The 13,643-nt window shown below is 50.7% G+C and overlaps 1 protein-coding gene across 1 annotated transcript in view; it reads right to left on the bottom strand.

Annotated features, from left to right (window-relative positions):
- The window catches only part of Crispld2 (cysteine rich secretory protein LCCL domain containing 2), a 53,121-nt gene extending 51,089 nt beyond the window's left edge, over nucleotides 1–2,032 (bottom strand). Inside the window, exon 1 of the mRNA XM_041650754.1 lies at nucleotides 1,928–2,032. The gene's annotated coding sequence lies outside the window, so the exon portion shown is untranslated. The remainder of the gene's footprint in view (nucleotides 1–1,927) is intronic.
- Nucleotides 2,033–13,643: the final 11,611 nt, after the last annotated feature.

Genomic DNA, 13,643 nt, shown 5'->3' on the forward strand with positions numbered 1-13,643 from the left:
GGCTGTTTTTCCTGGACCCTTAAAATAAAGTCCCCTGTGAAGGTCAGGTTGAGAAGCAGAGGCAACAAAGGACAGAGAGCTGTCTTCAAAAAGGCAGGACCTAAGATAAGATCTCCTGAATAAATTGGGAGTGTGGGGATTATGGGAGAGGGTAGAAGGGGAGGGGAGAGGAAGGGGGGAGTGGAGAAAAATATATTGCTCAATAAAAACATTTAAAAAAAAAAGGCAGGACCTATAAGTCATGAGTGTTCACATCTAGACCCAGGTCTACCAAGGGGGGGGGAGGGGTAATACCACAAGCCACACTGCACCTCCAGCCGGGAAGCAGGACTCTGAGCTAGCACTGACCCAGATCCCCAGGCGCAGACCCCAGCATAGGCAATATAGCCCCACCCACACCTGCTATTCCTTCTGGGGTGGGAGGTGGTGGAGATGGTGGCAGAAGCAGGATGTCAGATACATGCAACACAAGACTCTGGCATACCCCTCGGTCTGTGTAGGGCAGAGGGTACGTTCCGGCCTTGTTCTATATGGTTGTCGGACTCCAGACCTTATGTGTGGAGTGTGGGATCATCTGGAAAAGGGGGCTCACCCTACTTGACCAGGGCAAAGAGTCCAGGACCAACAATGAACACGCGGAACCCACTCTTGGCTCCAGGAGACCCAGGCATCCAGACAGCCTCTCTCGCAGTCTTAGTCACCCTAGCAACTCACCTTTCCCTGGAAAGATGGCCAGTTCAAACTGGACTGCAGCCGGGCGGTGGTGGCCCACGCCTTTAATCCCAGCACTCGGGAGGCAGAGGCAGGTGGATCTCTGTGAGTTCGAGACCAGCCTGGTCTACAGAGCTAGTTCCAGGACAGGCTCCAAAGCCACAGAGAAACCCTGTCTCGAAAAAACCAAAAAAAAAAAAAAAAAAAAAAAAAAAAACCAACAACAACAACAAAAACAAAAAAACAAAAAAAAACTGGATTGCAGAAGCAAGCATCTGGCGCCGGGCGCCGAGTCTGCACATACCCCATAAGGAGCTGGCCTTGGCTTTCCTCATATGGGGCAGCCAACCTCCTAAGTTCCTGGGGCCAAGACTCCTGACAGGAGGAGTTATTCAAGGTGCCCACTTAAGCAAAAAAAAAAAAAAAAAAAAAAAAAAAAAAAAAAAGTCTGGAATATGTTCCCTAAAATATTCTCTAGAATAACTGTAATCCCCACACGTTGGCGAAACGGAGACAGGAGGATTAACTTGATTTGGAGGCCAGACTGCGCTATACCTGGACACAACTATGTGAAGCTTTGGAAGCAGTCAGAAGTGGGTTCCGGTCCCGTCCTGCTGGGACAGCTCACTTTACCACTCTGACCCTCAGTACTTTTAACTGAAACGGGGAGGAGACCTCCTCACTGCAAGCCTGTTGCCGATGAAACTGGAAAGGGGCGTGGCTCTGTAACTTGGGACAAAAGGAACTTGCCCCTGTGATCACCTGGACCCTATTCACACAGGGTGAAACACCCCTCTAACGCAACCATATCATCAGCATTCCAGCTATCGACGCCCACTGACAACACACTACCCCTCCCCAAATGCTGGCAAACAGCACTGAGAGGGCAAAAGAGCGCGCGCCTCTGGTGGAGCGCGGAGCTGCCTGCAGTCAGACTGGGGTCCCGGCTCTTCAGTTTCCTAACTGTTAGTCAGTCCCTGCCAAAAGGCTTCGTAACTGAGCTTCCGTTCCTTCACCCGAACAGGCAGAGTGCCGCGGCACGCAGCCCTGAAGCACCGCATCTGCCCTAGTCAGAGAAAGAACGTCGCAAAAGACAGAAAGAGGGTACATCGCAGCTGAGGCAGGGGAATGGCTGAGAGTTCAAAGACAGCCTGGGCTCTCGGAGAGACTTGTTCTCATACAAACAAAAGAGCAGCGGGACCGAGTCCCTTCTCACCTGAGCAGAACTCTGGTCTCAACCTGGGCGGAGCTGGGAGAGCAGATTGCGGCGCTGGCACCCTGCGGTTGCTGGGCGCTGCGAGTGGGTCCCGCACTAGGCGCGCCGCCCCTAGTAGCTGCTTGAAGCTCCTTGTGCCACGCCCCCAAGCCCACAGGCAACGCTGATTGGGCTGCGCCGTGCCGGCCCCGCCCCGCCCTGCTGCCTTCGGGCGGGAGGAGGCGCTGAGGACCACAGTGCTCAAGGAGAGCGCGGCCCCTAGCCGTGACCGTAAAAGTCGTTTTCATTGAGTGCTTACTGTGCGCCGCGGACTGGACACGTGGCCCAAGGACCCCACCCGATTCTGCCACTCAAGTGGAGGACAGAACAGACCACCGAGAGGCATGTGCAGAGCCAGCGTGTGCGGATTTATCCGCCACTGCCGGTTCCCAGGTTAAGAAATGGAAACACAGGATCTCCAGGTTCCCAGCAATACAGGGAGCAGGCAGCATCCCACTTCGTGTGGAGAGGATGCCTGCCTCCTCGGGAACCCCCGAGCAGGTTCCAACAAGCTTAGTACCCTATGCCTCAGGGCATTTGGCACCTACCTGGGGCAAGTATCCAGAGGTCAGAATCTGGGAAATTAGGTGTGGTTGACTCCCAAACCAAAGGGTTCTTAAGGGCAAGTGAGGAAATTGTGTCAAAAGAGCTAAGAGACACCTAGACCACTCTCAGTCACATAAAGTGGGGTTGGAAAAGACCACCCACCACTAAGAGGCTGACATTGGTCCCCTTGACAATAAGAACTCTCACTAATATCTCCACTAACACTGCTAGGAGCAGGTGCAAAGGACCCCGGTGGCTTCTCAGATCTGGGGTCCTCGGGGACCTCGGCAAGTTGGGGAACCTGATTTCCTACCAGAGATCTTTGCCCAAATCCTTGATGCAGTTCTGCAGATAAAAATTTAGATGTACATTACTATCTTTCTTTTCTTTCTTTTTCATGTTGTTTTGTTTTTCAAGTGTACCCCTGGTTTCTCTGTGTACCCCTGGTTGTCCTGGAACTCTACTCTACAGACCAGGTTGGCCTTGAATTCACAGAAGTCTGCCGCCTCTGCCTCCCAAGTGCTGGGATTAAAGGCATGAGGCATCACCACCCTGCACCTGTTTTCTTTTTCTTTTTAATGTCCTTCCTTTCTGCGGTCAGTTTTGGGAGCATCATGGTCTGAGCCACACTCATGCACACAGTAAGCAGGTACACTCCTGCTGGTACGTGCTGGGCTCTCTTCCAAGTACCAGAGGAGTCAGTGCTGCTGAGGAGTCGAGTGCTGAGGACCCAAGCCTGACCACCCTCAGACACTGGTGCTGCTGCCCACATCTCCATTTTCCCGAGCACAGAGATCCCGGGGCACATTCCTGAGTCACAGGCCTCCGTGCTCATGCCCACTGTGTTGCCATTGCCTGTGACCATTAAGCCTTGGGTGCAGGGGAACAGGATAAACTGGGTCCTAGATCCATACCCACCCAGGAACCGGAAGTAATGAAGGACAGGGTTGCTCTGGAGGCTCAACATTTGGGTGGGAGGGGCTTGTTAACAATTAGAAGTCCCAGGCTCTAGTGGCCCCACCCCACGTCCCTACTGGTGTTTTTCATAGCAACTTTGTAAGGTTCCTTGATGGCATAGGATGGCTCTTGGGACACCCCTCCCCACCCAAGAATTCTACAAGCCTGTCATCTTCAGGTCAAATAGCCACGCTAAGTCTTCCTCTGCATGCCTATCCCTGCGCCAGCTCCAGAACCTTCAGTTCTCCCTCCTGTTCTCCCTCGGTTTCCCTTTTCCCTTCCCTCTGGCCTTCTCTCCTAACCTGCCCCCTTTCTTCTCCTTCCTTCACCCAAAATCATTTCTGTGTGTCAGGAGCTGTGCACGGGACCTTCAAGGGCAGCTTCTGGTCAACTTCTCACAGCCCAATAGAAAGTGGGACTCTGCTTACAGATAGGGACACTGGGGGACATGGCAGTGAAGGCAGAAGGTCAAGTGTAGGCGGAAGTTTCTGTCTCACAAGCTGCTTCCAAATAACCACTCTGAGGCTTATATTAATTACAAATGCTCACCTGATAGATCAGGCTTATTACTAACTAGCTCTTACAACTTAAATTAACCCATATTTCTTATCTATGTTTTGCCATGTGACTTGACACCTCATTTTCTACAAGTTCTGATTCCTCGGAGCATGGTTGGCATCTCCTGAGACTCTGCCCTTCTACATCCCAGCGTTCTCTCTGCCCCATATGTCCTAGCTATCTGCCAATCAGCTCTTTATTACCAACGAGAGCAATACATATTTACAGTATACAAAGGTTTTTCCATAGCACACTTGGTTGTCCATTTGTGAGGCTGGCACCCCAATCCAGGTACCCTGTGCCGGAGCCCCTACTATGTCTTAATGTTTTTTCTCAAGAACTAATTACCAGGGAAGATATGGGGACAGAGCTGGGATGTGGTGAGATCCCCAAAGACTTATAAAGAGGATCAGAGAATTCCTTTCCTTCCCCCACCTTGTGGAAGCACAGGGAAAGACCATCTATGAACAAAGAAACAGCCTTTGGTAGCCTCACTTCCCAAGCTCCACTGTGTACAACCCCTTCAGCCGACAGTGTCTTATCCTAGAAGCCCAAATGGACTAGGAGAGTCCTTGACTTGGGTCTCTAAGTGGCTGGAGCAGATTTAGAGAGCCTGTATTTATACAAGATGAGCACATTGGGTACTTCAGAACTATTTCATTTCTTGTTAATGCATCAGGGAAGCTAAACAAATTTCTCAAATGGAATGTCACAGTTAGTTCTGCTGTGTAACAAATTGTCCTATATTATAGTGACTTGGCTAGGAGTGCTCCAGTTATATAGTGGTTATTTGTTGTTAAGGATGTGTGTTTGTATTCATATATACATGTTTTGATACCCAGCATTATGGTACACACACACACACACACACACACACACACACGACATCTTTAACAACCCCATTTTTTTTTTTTGGCCTATTCTGTATTAGGTGGGGGAACCTGGGAAGGTGCAGTTGGGTCTGTCCTTAGGGCCCCTCCTTAGCTGCAGTCAGCTGTTGGCTGGGGCTAGACACTGACAATGGCATTCAAAACTGGCTGGAGGGTGGGAGGAACCCAGCTGGGCTGCTGGCTGTAGTGGCTCCATCCAGCCTTTCCAGTGGACAGTGCCAGATGATCACACTTTTCCCACGGTGCCTAGCTGCCTCTAAAGCAAGCGTCCTGGAAGGCCAGGTGGCTTGGGAGGCCTTTGAGGACCTGGGGTTGGCGGTATGCCTCTCTCCGTTGCTAAAACCACAGAGTCTAATCAGCTTTAAGGAGAGGGACACAGACCACAGCCCCACACAAGTGGAAATGAAAGAATTTGAAGAGCTCCTAGGTAAAACTCCACAGATGACCAGATAACCTACAGCCACACAATTAAAATAAGTTGCCATTCCTAGGGTCTGGGCACCCTCTTAAATCATGACAGACTAAAGCTTTAGTCTTCATCCCATGCCCCAACTGTGTGTCTTTGCTCAAGTCACCTGACCTCTCTGAGCCACAGCTGTTCCCAGACAGGAACACCCATGGGGCAAATGCTGGTTAGTGTCATCCTGAGCCAGGGAATTTCAAAGCCCAGCAGCTCCCATCTGTTTCCTTGAGAACGTTACAAGCTTCTGTGTTCAAGGTCCCATCCATCCCATGGCGACCATCACAGCCACCCCACCCCCTTTCTTAAATTATTCAAGGGTTAATGTGAAATCACTGGAGCAGAATGACACATTGAGGACTAGCAGAGGCATTGCCAAGGTCACGAGGAGTTCAGTTCTGATCCAACTTTTCCCCTCATTTTGCAATCTCAGGATGTAATTTCTTTAAAAAGGAAAAGAGAAAACTTACAACCTTTGTATTTGAATAATGGTAACGTAGGCGTTGTGGATGCTCGGGAGGTTCTGGAAGAGAAAGAGCCAAGATGCTGCATGTAGTTGTGCCTGGGGAAGGGACTGGCCACAGACATCCTGGGAAACCCTAGCAGGAGTGCCCTTGTGACCTGGGAGAGGGTTGGGTTCTGGGGAAGTTGAGACAAACGGGAAAACCCCTCCAGGCCTGGGGAAGTTGGATCTGGAATGATCTGCTCATGCCTAAAGGGGTGTGCGGGGCCACCCTGAGCCCCAGGGACCAAGTGGAATGATGAGGGGCCACGCCAGACTGCGAGATGAGGGTGGCCAGTGGTCCAATGATGTTTGAGAAGACGCAGGCTCTCCTGACCCTGTGCCAGTCTCTGACTGCTGGCTCACAGCCCACTCGGAGTTCTTATCCACCAACTATTTTTATCAGTTTGTGAGCTGGACACAGAGCACCAAGGCCAGGGAACGCCACTGCTCGCTGGTTTCTGAGCACCAACAAGCATCTGAAGAGCGTCACTCTTCAGGCCGCAACTGCGTCAAAGACCACTAACGATCGGTATTAAAGAGACATGGGGTACCACTTCGTGATGGGCACAGCTCAGGAAAACAACCTAGATGATGAGATGGTGACCCTGTGCACCCATGGTCCCCATTCCTCTGGGGGTGATTGACACTGGCTGGGTGGAGAGCTCACTTTGACGGGAACTCTGAGGACACGGAGGCCAAGATCCTATTGAAACCAAAGTTTCAAATGCAGAAACCTTCCATGTAAGCCTCACCGTAGGATTACAGGGAGGACACAGGATAGCAGGGAGCCTCAGCCCACCAGGACACTCCAAGGGCTAGAGGTGTCCAAGACAGGTGCCAGAGGCTCTGGGATCCTTCCAGATGCAGAACTCTAAATCAGGAAGGGAAGAGAATTAAGAGGCGGGATCATCAGGGGCAAGAGTCAAGACCTTCAGAAAGGCCCAGAGAGAAGCCTCATTCCTTCTGCCTTCAGGAGGGAGGACGTAACAATGAGGCCTCTAGGGAGCAGCAGGCAGCCCTCACTAGCCACCTTGACCTTGGTCTTCCTGGACCTTAGAACTCTGAGTGGAATGTGTATTGTTTGTGGGCTGGCAGTGCAGGTCAGTGGTAGAGCACTTGCCTGGTGCGTGTGAGGCCCTTGGTTCTCTAGTGGCCATCTCCCCATTCCCTGTGACCCCACATCCTCAGCTCAAGGTCTGCTACTGGAGTCAGAACCAAGACACAGACCTAGAGTTTGAGGAAGGGGACCCAGAAGTCGAGGGATGCTCTGGGGACACCCCAGCATACTTTCGTGTTCCCAATGCATATTCATTGAGTGTGTGCTGGGTGATGCTGACTGAGAATGGCCAGGAGGCATGTTGGTAATCACACAGGGGGTGGCTGGCTTCTTACAAGGGACATCATAAGGCAAAAGCAAAACTTGAGATTATACAGCTATGTGAAAATTGTGACACTACCCCCCCCACACACACAAATAAGTGGCTCAGCCACAGAATGAGTGACAAGGCTACAAGGGCTGAGTCTGGATATTCTGCCTGTTCCCTGGCTTACACACACACACACACACACACACACACACACACACGCTCAGTGGCCTTACAGCTGCTCCCATCTCTAAAACTATGTATGTGACTCTACAGGACATCTTAGTTCTTGTTTTGTTGTTGTTGTTTTGAGTTTTTGCATATGTACAGTATACATGTTTGTTCATTTTGTACATATGTATATGTGTGTTCAAACGTGTTAGGGTACATATGTGTATGTATGTGCACTCGTGTGTGGTAAAGTTCTGAGGTTGATGCCAAGTGTATTTCTTAGTGGGTCTCTTACTTGAACCCAGAACTCAAAGAGTTAGGGGTCTAGTTGACTCGCCTGCTTGGGGGATCTCTTCTGTATCCTGAGTGCTGGAATTACATGTGACCCGAAAGCCCACTTAGTTCTTAGGTTCTGGGGCTCCAAACTCCAGCTAACCCACCTCTCAGGACTGGTACATCTTATATTTATATTTATATTTATATTTATATTTATATTTATATTTATATTTATAGACAGGGTCTCACTGGGTAGCCCTGGCTAGCCTGGAACTTACTATGCCAACTATGTGGCCTCAAAATCCCAGCATGCCAGACTAGAGGGCGTGCACCTATGCCCACCTATTACATTTTGTGTGTGCATGGGTGCATACACACACATGCAATGATGCCCACGTGGTGATCAGAGGACCGTGTGGGTTCCCAAGGATTGGACGCAAGTCATCAGGCTTGGTGGCAAGGACCTTAACCTCTGAGCCAGCACTGGGTTTTCAAAAGAGAGGAGGGTACACAGCTTTCATTGCTTCCCAAATACCTGGAATACATATGTGAGGGCTGAAGCAGAGCAACCACATTGGTCCATGAGGTGCTAGGGAACCGGAAGTCATAAAGAGGGGGGGGGTCATGAGTCCCTGACAGTCTTGTTCTCAGTGCCTGCCCCACTGCTTGTGGTATGTAAAGTGGTGTGGCCAAACAAAGAAGAGCAAATGTCTACCCCTAGTCAGGTGGAGAGGAAAGGAGGTCTTTCTTATTTAGCATGGCTAATCCTGATACACTTTCCAAAGTGAGAGTAGGCTGGGGTGTGGCTCAGTCTGGAAAGTGTCTGTCCAGTATACCTGAAATTGGGTTTGATCTTCAGCCCCACGAAGACCATTTGTGCGGCCAAACTCCTGTAATCTCAGCACCTGAGAGGCTGAGGCAGGTGGATCTCCATGACTTTGAACTCCATGAATTCAAGACAGCCTGGGCTACAAAGTGAGACCCTGTATTCCAAAAATCGTGATACTTAGAGGTGGAGAAATGGTTCAGCAGTTATGAGCGCTTGCTCTTGCAGAGGACCAAACTGGCAGCTCACAGTCACCTGTGACCCTCAGGTTCAGAGGACTTGATACCCTTTTCTGGCTTCTGTGGCACAAACTTGACAAACACACACACACACACACACACACACACACGTATTTTTGAACACACATAAATAAAAACTCCGTGTGTGTGTGTATGTGTGTGTGTGTTGGGTTTTTGAGATAGGATTTCTCTGTGTAGCTTTGACTGTGCTGGAACCCACTCTGTAAAACAGGCTGTCCTTGAACTCAGAGAGATCTGCCCAACTCTGTCTCCTGAGTGCTGGGATTAAAGGCATGTGCCACCACACCACCACTGCCCTCGATTTATAAATATATTTTTTAAAAACTGTCTTGTGTTTGAGCAGTATTTTTCTTTTCCTGTTCCTGCGTTTTCTCTTTGACTCCTCCTTCTGTGTTTCTGTCCTCAGGGGGGGAAAGAAATCAGAAAACGGAAATCTGATTGTATCTCCACAGATCAGGGTAGTAGTCTGGGAAATCCCAGGCTCCCAGCTCATGGCCTACAGCCATTCACCTGGCAGAGCTGTAACTCCTACAACAGACCACTTGGACTAACTTCTTCCTGCAAGTTCCCCATTCCGGCTCTTGAGTCCCAGCACCTGTCAGACATCCGGTTATAGGCACAGAGTCCACTGGAAGACACCCCAGTGTGGGGCTCTCTGGCCAGTTCAAGCATGGTGGTTGCTGCCCTGCCTGGGACCAGCAGGAGGTTCTGCTGAGGGGATGGGGGATGGCCCTGGGTTCCTGGAACCAGCAGGAGGCTCTGAAGAGGGGATGGGGACGGGGATGGCCCTGGATTGCATAGTGAAGTTTAGAAGATTATAGACCTGAATCTGTAACCCTGCAGTTCTACCTTGGGCCCCATCTTCAAACCTAGGGAATGAACCAGGCAGGCCTCCTGACTGATCAACCAGAGTACTTCCTGCCCAAACATGGGGTGGGAAGGAAAAACCTCCCTCAAACTGCTAGCTAGGAATCAGTTTCCAGGTCCCTGACAACAGTTTGGCCACTTTCAGGCTCAAGACAATGAGGTCTTGCGTCCCCTCTTATTCTCCCTCCCCACCCCCCGCCACATCTAGAAAATGGACATATTGATAGCATGTGCTTCCCAGAAGCCAGGCATGGTGTACACCTTCCCCTCCCCCCCCTTTGGCTTTTCAAGTCAAGTTTTCTCTGTGGCTGCCCTGGAACTCACTCTGTAGACTAGGCTGGCCTTGAACTCAGAGATCCTCCTGCCTCTGCCTCCTAAATGCTGGGATTAAGGGTGTGCAGCATCGCCCTGTTGGTGGAAGCAGGCAGAGATCTGAGTTGGAGGCCAGCCTGGTCTACAGAGTGAGTTCCAGGCTAGCCATGGCTACACAGTGAGACACTGTCTCAACAAAACAAAGAGTGGCACCACCCAAAGCCAGTATGCTGTATGAGTTACCACTGAGGATTCCTCAGTCCTGGGAGGTCTCCTTCCTCTCTGACCTCTGAATAGTCAAAGCTCCAATACTAACTACCAAGAACTACATCTTGTGAGCCACTCTGAGCATCCCACTGCAGAGAAGACCCACCCCAAGCATCCTACTGCAAGAACAGCCACTCCGAGCATCCCGCTGCAGAGATAAGCCTGTGGTCTGAGACTGCTGCTCCAGCCGGCTGACTAGCATCCACACTAGATGGTACTCCCCAAGCTCAAAAAGCAGCTCACCTGTGCTTCCTCCCAGTTCTGGGACCAAGGGTCTGTTCTCAAGCTGTGGGTGGGGTCATTAGTGGGTCATACTGAGAGGGCTCCAAGGGCACATCTCTGTGAGTTGGAGGTCAGTCTGCATAGCAAGTTCTGGTTCAATAGAGCCACACGGAGAGGCCCAGTGTCAAAAGCAATAAACAAAAGAGAAGTTAGAGACAGTTATCTGACTGAGCCCCTGTGTCAGAAAAGGACGGACCCTCGAGTCCCAGGACACATTAGATAAGGTTTGGCATACTGAACATGCAAAGTTGGGGAAGGAGAGATCTAGAAGATTATACCTGCACAAAAGGGAGACAGGGACAAAGCAAAAATAAAACTCTCAGCTCCACAACTTGAAGTTTCTTAAATTCATTATTACATTGAGTGAGGGTCTCGCTTCTCCTGTCACTTTGCAAGGACACTTATCATCCCCTCCAACCCCCACTCCCTGTCAACTTTAACCCTACCTCAGCAGGAATGCCTTTACCTCAAACCCCTCCACCTGTGAAGACGGTGTCTAAACAAGGTCGCATTCTGAACAGGGTACCAGCAGGACATGGTTGAGGGGAGGACTGTACCACTTAACACAAGTTAACCTGTGCCAAGGGCCTGGCAGACGGGAGCTGCTGTGAATAGGGTCTCAGGAGGGTTAACTGTCACAGACCCTAACCATCTGGAATAGGAAGCGTGTGGCCTTCATGTTCCCCTGGCTTGAAACCCAACAGGGGCCAAGAATTGAAGTACAGGACTGTGTTGCCTGGGCACGGGGGGCAGGGTGCCTGCACCCACACCCGCAGGCAGCTTCTTCCAGCACAGAGGCAGAAGGGCTGACCCTGCAGGGATCACACCAGGGCAGGATGGAGCCCAGGACTGGGTAGGACTATGGGGAAGGAACTCCCACTGTGGAAGCAGAGATGAGGAGAGTATCGGGGTCTCACACTCCAGAGTCCAGGGCCCATGCCTTCCTTAACCTCCTTCCATTGTATGGGAATATTCAGACAGTTTGGTTAGCTTACCTAGTAAAGCCTTTGTTCTAGTTTGCAAAATGATCAGAGGGACTGGGGAGATGGATCAGAGGCCTAGAGCACTGCCTGCTCTTGCGGAAGACTAGGGTTCTATTCCCAGCACCCTCATGGCAGCTCCTCTAGTTCCAAGAGATCCAGTGTCCTCTTCTGGCCTCTGTGAGCATTGGACACAGGCATGTATGCAGGTAAAATACTTATACGTATAATATAAAACGATAATGTTAAATAAAAAAATGTCCCCAGGATGTAAACTGTGTGGGGACTCCAAAAGAAAATACACAACTAAGAGCAGAACCCCCTTGACCCAGCTACCAATGTCAGTGTGTACCCAAAGGACCCAAGTCAGTGCCACACAGGCTACCCCCACATCCTGCGTGTTCGACTGCTGCTGTCTGCACTGTCGTTGGGACTAGCCTAGATGGCTGTCAACAGGCGACTGGACAAAGAAAATGTGAACATGTATACCGTGGAGCCTGTCGTTTCCTGGAAAATGGATGGAACCAGGAGTCACCAGTTAAGAGAAATAAGGCAGACTCAGAAGGGCAAGTACTCATTTCCTTTCTGAGAAGTGTGTGCACGGACAGGGAGGTGGCGCTTAGGGCTGTAGATGCTCGCAGCCAAGCCTGATGAACTGTGTTCAATCCCCTAGAGTGGTGGTTCTCAACCTTCCCAACACTGCGACCCTTTAACCCAGTCCCTCATGTTGTGGAGACCCCCAACCACAAAATTATTTTTGTTGCTACTGGTATGAATCGTAATGTAAATATATGATATGTGACCCCTGTGAAAAGGTCATTCTACCCCAAAGGAATCACAACCTACAGGCTGAGAACCACTGGCCTAGAACCACACAGTGGAGAGAACCAATTTCAAGCTCCATATTCCATATACCCTCCTGCCTAAGCCAAGACGGATGACAGTGAGGCTCTGGGAAAGCAGAGTGAGAAAATGACCTGAGGCCACGGACCTGGCCCTGGGCAGTATAGGGTGACGTCACCTGACTTATCCTTTGTGTTTACTACAGATCGTTCCCATCAGTCGGCTGGGTCTGTGCTCGCTGCAGCTGGCGATGGTTCTCCCAGAGAGCAGGGATCACACGGTCCATCAGAGAGCTAGCCCTGGGTGATTCTGCCTTTACTCCCTTGATTCTTTGCGGTGTGTCATCCCCCCCCCCCCCCGTGCCCACAAAGGCCGTGTGACTTTGGCCTATGGAACGCAATGGGACTAACCATGCGTCAGTTCCCAGCTTGAAGCGGGAGACTTGAGCCTTGGCTTTAGCTCTCAAGGGACCTTTGTGACCATCTAGCCAACATGGAGCCTGAACTGAGAGCCAGAACCAACTCCTGTGTGCAGCAAGTCACTCTGGACCCTCCCACCCGAGCTGAGAGGTCAGCTAACTCGCAGCAGCGTGAAGGAGCCCTGATGAGACCCTCAGAGGGACCACTGGGTTGCCAGCCTCCGAACATGAAGACGTGTTGAGGTTTCAGTATCTACAGTCTGGGAACTGAGACCACAACGTGTCGCCACAAACCACACTGAAGACAGAATGCTCTGGAAGCTACATGTCCCTTCCAACACAGCCAGTTCTGAACTTTAGAACTCTGAGGAAGGCCTGAGATGGCTCAGCAGGGGAAGACTTGCTGTACAAGCTTGAAGACTGAGCCTGGATCTCCAGAACCCACCAAAGCCAGGCTGGCATAGCTGCTGACTTGCTCATAATCCCAACAATGGAGAAGCAGAGACAGGGGTTCCCCAGAGAATGTTAGACAGTGCCATCGAGGGTTCCAGGCTCAGAGACCCCACCTCACTAAATAATGTAAAAAAAATAATGGAGAAAGATACTCCATGTCAACCTCAGGCTCCACACATACATGTACACACATGAATGTGCCCCCACGTTCACATGTGTCCCCACAGACGCACACACAGAGACACACATACAGATACTCACCCATAGACACACACATGCAGATACATACTCACACATAGACACACACACATGCTTGTACACGCATGCTCGCAGAACATCCTAGAGAACATTCTATACTTCTGTTCTCAATTTTCCTCTTCACCCTCAGGAGACCAGGATGTGACTGTTCTCACAGATGGGCACAAGGCCAGAAGTCACACAT

Source organism: Microtus oregoni, unplaced genomic scaffold (assembly GCF_018167655.1).
Source record: "Microtus oregoni isolate MIOR12 unplaced genomic scaffold, Mior012 000004F_ref0000308, whole genome shotgun sequence".
NCBI lineage: Eukaryota > Metazoa > Chordata > Mammalia > Rodentia > Cricetidae > Microtus > Microtus oregoni.